The following is a 7,023-nucleotide window of genomic DNA, read 5'->3' on the forward strand; positions in this document are numbered from 1 at the left end:
TATCTGGTTTGCAGTCCACGGTAGTTGAGCCTTCATTTGTGGTGAGCGAGCGTCGTGTCTATGTTATGTGGATGTTGTTGGTTTTCTGTAAGGTCAGTATGGCCGAGCGGTATAGTTGTCTAATCCCGGGATGAAATACCGTAGTGCTGTAAAACAAGAAGGGACGTACGAGGACGTACGATTGTCAGTATGGCCGAGGAGTGGAGAGAGTGGAGAGAGTCGTGAGTTTGGATTTAATATTGTTGTGTAAAAAAAAAAGAAAAGGAAAAAAAATAATCCTTAAAAAAAAATTATGCAAAAAAATTTATGCAAACAAAATTATGATGCAAAAAGAATGATGCAAAAAGAATGATGCAAAAAGAATGATGCAAAAAGAATGATGCAAAAAGAATGATGCAAAAAGAATGATGCAAAAAAAAAAGGAGAGCAAAAAGAATGGTGCAAAAAAAAGAGAGAGCGAGTTATTGAAGGGAGTCCGGTCCAATAACTCGGCTATAGGGATTGCAGATCCGGTCTAGCACGCTATAGGGAAATCTGGTCTAGCGCAGTAAGCTAAAGAGATTTCCGGACTGGCACGCTAGAGGGAAATCTGGAGAGATTTCCGGACTGGCACGCTAGAGGGAAATCTGGAGAGATTTCCGGACTAGCACGGTTGCTGAAGGGCTTGCCGGACCAGCACATTGTTTTAATTGTCTTGTTCCCAGGTGCTCAGAAGTCGCTCGAGGACGAGCGTATGTCAGAATGGCCGTGACGGCGCCACCGTCGAAGCTTTTAAAAAATAACGAACGGCGAACCGATAAAAAGCAGCGCGCGCGCACGACTCGGGTCATTCGTTCGCCGACCGTTGCCGAGTGCACGTCTATTACGAGCTTACTATAACTTATTTGTGATATTTATTTTATTAGTGGTCATAATATTGTAATACCAAGTAATTGTATTAGAAATGACTGTATTGTAAAACTGACATGATTTAAAAGAGCAACTATGGAGTTTCTTGCCGGTTCTTCTCTGTAGATACTGCATTCCGAATCGGTGGTAAATAAAGAAATGTTTGAGTTAGAGGTGTTTCTTTGCTCGATTACCCAACGCAACGCCCACAGCTTGAAAATAGATCCACATTCTACACCTTTCGCCGACACATACATATATAATTTTAAATAAATACTTATATAGATAATTAACACCCAGAGATAGAGCAAACATCTGTTCATCACACAAATATTTGCCCCGGGTGGGAATCGAACCCACGACCTCTGGCTTGGAAGGCAGGGCCACTACCAACCAAGACTACCGGTCAATTATATATGTTATCTGAATTTGAAAAAATCTTTTCAATAGTTCTTGCAGGAGATATATATGACATCAAAGGCAAAGTAGTATAAATATTTAATATTTAGACATACAAGGCTAAAAGTTTTCTAAATAAAGAACAACGTAAACTGAAGAATAAGAGATAAATGGATGATTTGCTACGTAAAAGACAATTCTTTGAAATAATAGAAAAATCTAGATCCATTACTTTCAAAGTCACAAAGTTCTTAAGAAAGGCAAAGTTCGAATTTAGTTTAACTGTCTCTATCTATTGCTTTGTAGTTTTTGGAAAGTTAAAAACTTTTTCCGCATTAACTATGGAGTACATACTCCTAAAAAAACTAAGTTATAAAATGTGTGAAAATTACATGTTATAAAATTGGTACATAATTATAAATGTTTGATAATGTTGAAAATGTGAAAGTATATTTGTGTATTTGATTGTATGTTTGTCTTTCGATCCCGTCGCAACACAGCAACTTTATGATTTGATTTTTGTGTCTAGGAATAGGTAGAAGAGAGTGACATAAGCTACTTTTGAGTTGTTTTAGCGCAGTACGCATTAAAATCACTTTCAAATTAATAAATTCCGACAGATTACATTAAAAATATTACATGAGAGACAGTATATATTAATTTCCTTTGACCACGCAATCGTAATCTGGGAATCTAGTTCTAACTACATTGAATATAAATGCCATTTTTGTGTGAAACATTTGAACACGCGAGAGGCACGTTTGCTCTCTATTTGCACTTCTCTGAGCCTTCAGTGTTTGCTTTTACAAGGGTTATTATAGAGCTCCATTGGTTTACGTGGATTGTTAGTTATTTACCTGTAGTAATAATAATAATATATAGTTCAACGTGTCTGTTGAAATTTCTATTGCACTTTCAAAAGAGAAGATATATTTAAATATAGATACGTACGTCGTTCTCATTTACTCTTAATTCACAAATCTACTCAATAGGCATACAAACTTTCATGATTATCGGGCCAGCCGTTTCGGAGGATTATGGTAACTAGCATTGTGACTGAGAATTTTATATATACATATATATAGGGAGAGAAGTTCTAATACATATCGTTCACTACAATTTAATTGGCTGAAATACCTCGTGAATTAATGAATATAAATCTACACGTAGATATATAGCCCTTTTATTTCTCCATATGTATTTTTAACACAAATTTATTAATTAATAACGTTTCATTAAGAATATGTATTGTATTGTATCAGCCTGTCGTGTCCCAATGCTGAGCAAAGGCCTCTCCAAGTCGCTTCCATGAATCGTGGTCTTGTCCTAATGAAAACCAGTCATTTTTAAATTGGTCAAGTTCATCTAACCATCTCTTCTTCGGCCTGCCGCGACGTCTCCTATCTGTTCCTGGGCTCCACAAAGTGGTTATCTTGGCACAGACAAATCCATACTAATATTATAAATGCGAAAGTAACTCTGTCTGTCTGTCTGTTACTCAATCACGCCTAAACTACTGAACCAATTTGCATGAAATTTGGTATGGAGATATTTTGATACCCGAGAAAGGACATAGGCTACCTTTTATTGCGATATGTACCACGGGCGAAGCCGGGGCGGACCACTAGTTAAGAATATTGTGTAACAAAGCTAAATAAATATAAAATAAAATAGAGCTTGAAGTTTACAGGTATTCGGTTCTATCACTGTTGAATCGGAAGTAAGTCGGTACGTTATGTACAAAGCTCTTGAGCAAAGCTTCTTTTGTTTGCTCGCTTTTCGGTAGAAACATGGTGGAAATAATTTTAATGAGATAAAGTTTAAGGTACATTGGAATATAATTTAACTTGTCTATTGTTACTCATTGATAAATAAAATACAACGAATTGTGAAACTTAATAATTCTTTTTTAATAGTTAGTATATAATATTAATATAATAGTCAGTCTTAACTATGATCTATACTAGTAATAGAACTTAATAGTATTTGATTTACAATAATATTTCACGTGATACTTACATAAAATTAACCGAAAATGAATGAGCCGATTTTCAATACAGCCGCATTATTGGCATCTCGGTCAAGTCAATAGGTTTGATTATTGGCATCACATATTATGTAAAGTACTTATAAACATAATTATACATTTCTGTATTATCCCAGACCATATACAAATTTTACAACGTTTTTCTATTATTCGCTTTTTAACTTTTTCTAAAAATGCTACGTTTCTAAGTTTTAATCATCATTTATTCAAAACTAGCTAATTAGTAACGTGTGGAGTAGAACATAAACATTCCAGGAAAATATTTCATAGACTTCAAGGCTTTTTTATTACAACTGACTAATAAAAATATTTTTGGACTAACATAACATAAATTTAACGATTATACGACTAATTAACATAATCATAATATTCATTTATTAAAAGTTGATATATTTAGCTCTAATTAATGTTTACTGTACGATACAATCTTTTTATAGATATAATAATAAACATAGAACGAAGTTGTAAATAAAAAAAAACCACAATTTTAGACTAACCTTACCTTACCGTTGTCTTACCGTTAATAATATATTATAATTCACGGAAAAAGCAAATAGTATGACAAGAAAGAATGACATGAAAAAAGCGTTAGGCGCTTAAAAAGGTATAAATAGATTTGGTCCCTCCCTTATAAATCCAAATGTATGTATTAAATTTTAGTAAACGTTATTTATAGATTTATTATTGTTTCACATCGTTAAAGACAAAGAGTTAGAATAATTATTTACGATAACTATAGCTAGATAAGTAATCATGATTGCAAAATCAACCGTATGAATATTATGTTGTGTGAATATTTGATATAAATATTATTATAATGAATGTTATATTATATTGTATACTTACCACGAATATAATATGAGAATTTATAGTCCCATGTGGAATGTCCTCTTTTTACCCCCTATGGGATATAATATCTACATTTCATATCTATTTCACCGATCAATTTTTGAAGTGAAAACTTCTTTAGCGGCGTTGAGCACTTTTTCTGTAATGGGTATAAAATCTTAAACTCGCGTCAGGACACGTGACCTGATCGAAAAAGCGTAAGACGGATGGATATCAAACATGCTCAACGGTAATAATCAAGTTTTCACTTCTGCCGGCACTCCCGGAGTGCAACCCGTCTTTTTTATTTTAGCAAATTAAAGTGTTATTATATATATATTCATTCTTCAAGCCAATACTTTTTTGTCCATTGAGCTAACGAACCTAGAACTTACTAAGTTTTAACCACCAAAGAGTAATTACTAATTACAGTACATAATAAATGAATTTGTACTTAATCGCTCGAATTCGCATTATCTCGCACCGGATTTCCGTAAAGTTCACTGGTCGTTGAATCCCCTACTAATGGTTATTTAAGAATTATGAATTGAACAAGAAAGCTGAAAGTATTGTTTTTATTTATTTTGAGTTATTTATTGTGTCGGTTAGAGGTAATAGTTTGTTGTAGAATGTTAAATACCTAGTTTGTGAATAAAAAAAAATGGTATTTCAAATCAGTTTTCAGCTGTTCATAATATTATGATATCTAGAAGAAAAGGAATTAATTCGAATGAAATGTTAGTTTATGGAATTACTTTTGTAAAAAAAAACGAAATGTGCAGGTTATGTACGTTTAGTTATGGTGAGGTATTTCATATATCTATATATCCATACTAATATTCTTTCTGTCTGTTACTCAATCACGCCTTAACTACTGAACCAATTTTCATGAAATTTGGTATGGAGATATTTTGATACCCGGGACTTTACATAGGCTACTTTTTTTCCCGGGAAAATGACGAAATCCCGGAAATCCCACGGTAACGGGAACTATGCGGGTTTTTCTTTGACTGCGCGGGCGAAGCCGCGGGCGGAAACCTAGTATTATACAGGGTATCTCAAAAGAAAGTTTATATTTTGTGGATGAATAAAAAAAAAGTAAGCGGTGTATTGAAAAAATGTTTATTAATTATTAAAGTGCATAATATGGGAATTTATTTCTTAAAAATAATATCGTCCAAATGCAGTCCATTGCGTTCACGGCACTTATTTAATCGAACAGTAAAATTATTTATGACAGCTCGGCAGGTAGACACAGTGATGGCTCCCATTTCGTGCCGGATATTTTCTTTTAAATGCACTAGAGAAGTTGGTTTGTTAGCATACACTAGATTTAAGATTTTACAAGAAATTATTGAGAATATAAATTAGCGAGGAATTATTGGCCCTTACTTTTTTGAAGACGAAAGGGGGCGTGCAGTTACAGTAAATTCAGAGCGCTATGTAAATATAAAATCGTGGACACATAGTTTAATATTTAGCACTTATTTCACTGAAACCAAAGCGTTTTACAACTTTCTTAATTAAAATCCCTTGGTAAATAGACCTGTATATTATTTTGTAGCCTGTCATATTTAAAATTTTTCATGAAATAAAATAAAATATAGTCTGAGAAGCAATTTTACATAGGTACCTCTTCGTGTTCGTGTAAAAGAATTAATCATACCTCTTCATGTTTCTACTAAAAATGATGTTATATATTATGTAAGAAAGGCATATTTTATAAGTTATATTTTATTTCATAACTACATACTCGCAAAACAAATAAAATCACATTCCCAAGCGACCAAAAACTTCCTCATTTCATAAACATAACACAAACAAACCAAAGCATCTTTATCCAAAATATTTTCAGGCGAAAACATTAATGGTGTCGTGGTCGTAGTTCGTACCTCTAAATCGGTTGTTGAATACAAATCAATGTAAATAAATGCAAAAACCGTTTTGTACGAAATCCCGTGACTCGAATAATTAAAGAATAATTGAGGTTAGAATTACAAACAACTTAACACTGGAGAAGCATTGTGGTCATGGATGAATTTTCTTTCAGTGATTACTAGGATGTATCTTTTAAAATCTTAATTTAGTTATTAAATTTATCCGGGTTATAATATTTAGTCAGTTTTTAGTCACTCTTTCAAGTTAAATTTCCAGTCCTGATATTTCTCTCATCAATCCTTACCTTTTTCCTTTCCTGCAACATTTGCATGCATTTTTGAGAGTAAGGCTGCTCGCAAAGGTATATTGGTGGTGCTGATCGCTTACCATCAGACGTCACTAGCTCCTTTAACTATAGCACAAAGAAGTCTATTTCATTGCTATCTAAAATTTATACTAATATTATAAAGCTGAAGAGTTTGTTTTGTTGTACGCGCTAATCTCAGGTAGGTAGTATGAAGTAAAAATTGTTTCAATATTAGATAGCCTATTTATCGACGAAGGCTATAAGTCTATATATCATCACGTGGACCAATAGGAGCGCAGCTGGTAAAACCGTGGGGCATAACTAGTTTAATATATAATCATAATAAATAAAACGCTGTATGAAGAGTTAAGACCGAGTTGGATTAAATCAAGAACAAAATTACGAGGGATAATTTTGTTTAAGACACATTTAGGCAAAGGGTTTGTAAGTTTGCTCAAAGTATATTATGTGGAGATCCCTTGAGTGGAATGTACGATTCACAAACCTTTATTAAATTGACAACTTTATCAGTGCGATTGTGTGATATTAGGCTCTGTGCACACGTAGAAGAAGCTTTAATACATATTCACAAACATGAACCATTCTTCCTACTAATATTATAAATGCGAAAGTTTGTGAGGATGTGTGTGTGTGTGTGTGTGTGTTTGTTACTCTT

The sequence above is a fragment of the Colias eurytheme genome, chromosome 19 (genome assembly GCF_061535395.1).
Source record: "Colias eurytheme isolate Ceu_HAF_F1 chromosome 19, ilColEury1 Martin Lab GWU primary, whole genome shotgun sequence".
Classification (NCBI taxonomy): domain Eukaryota; kingdom Metazoa; phylum Arthropoda; class Insecta; order Lepidoptera; family Pieridae; genus Colias; species Colias eurytheme.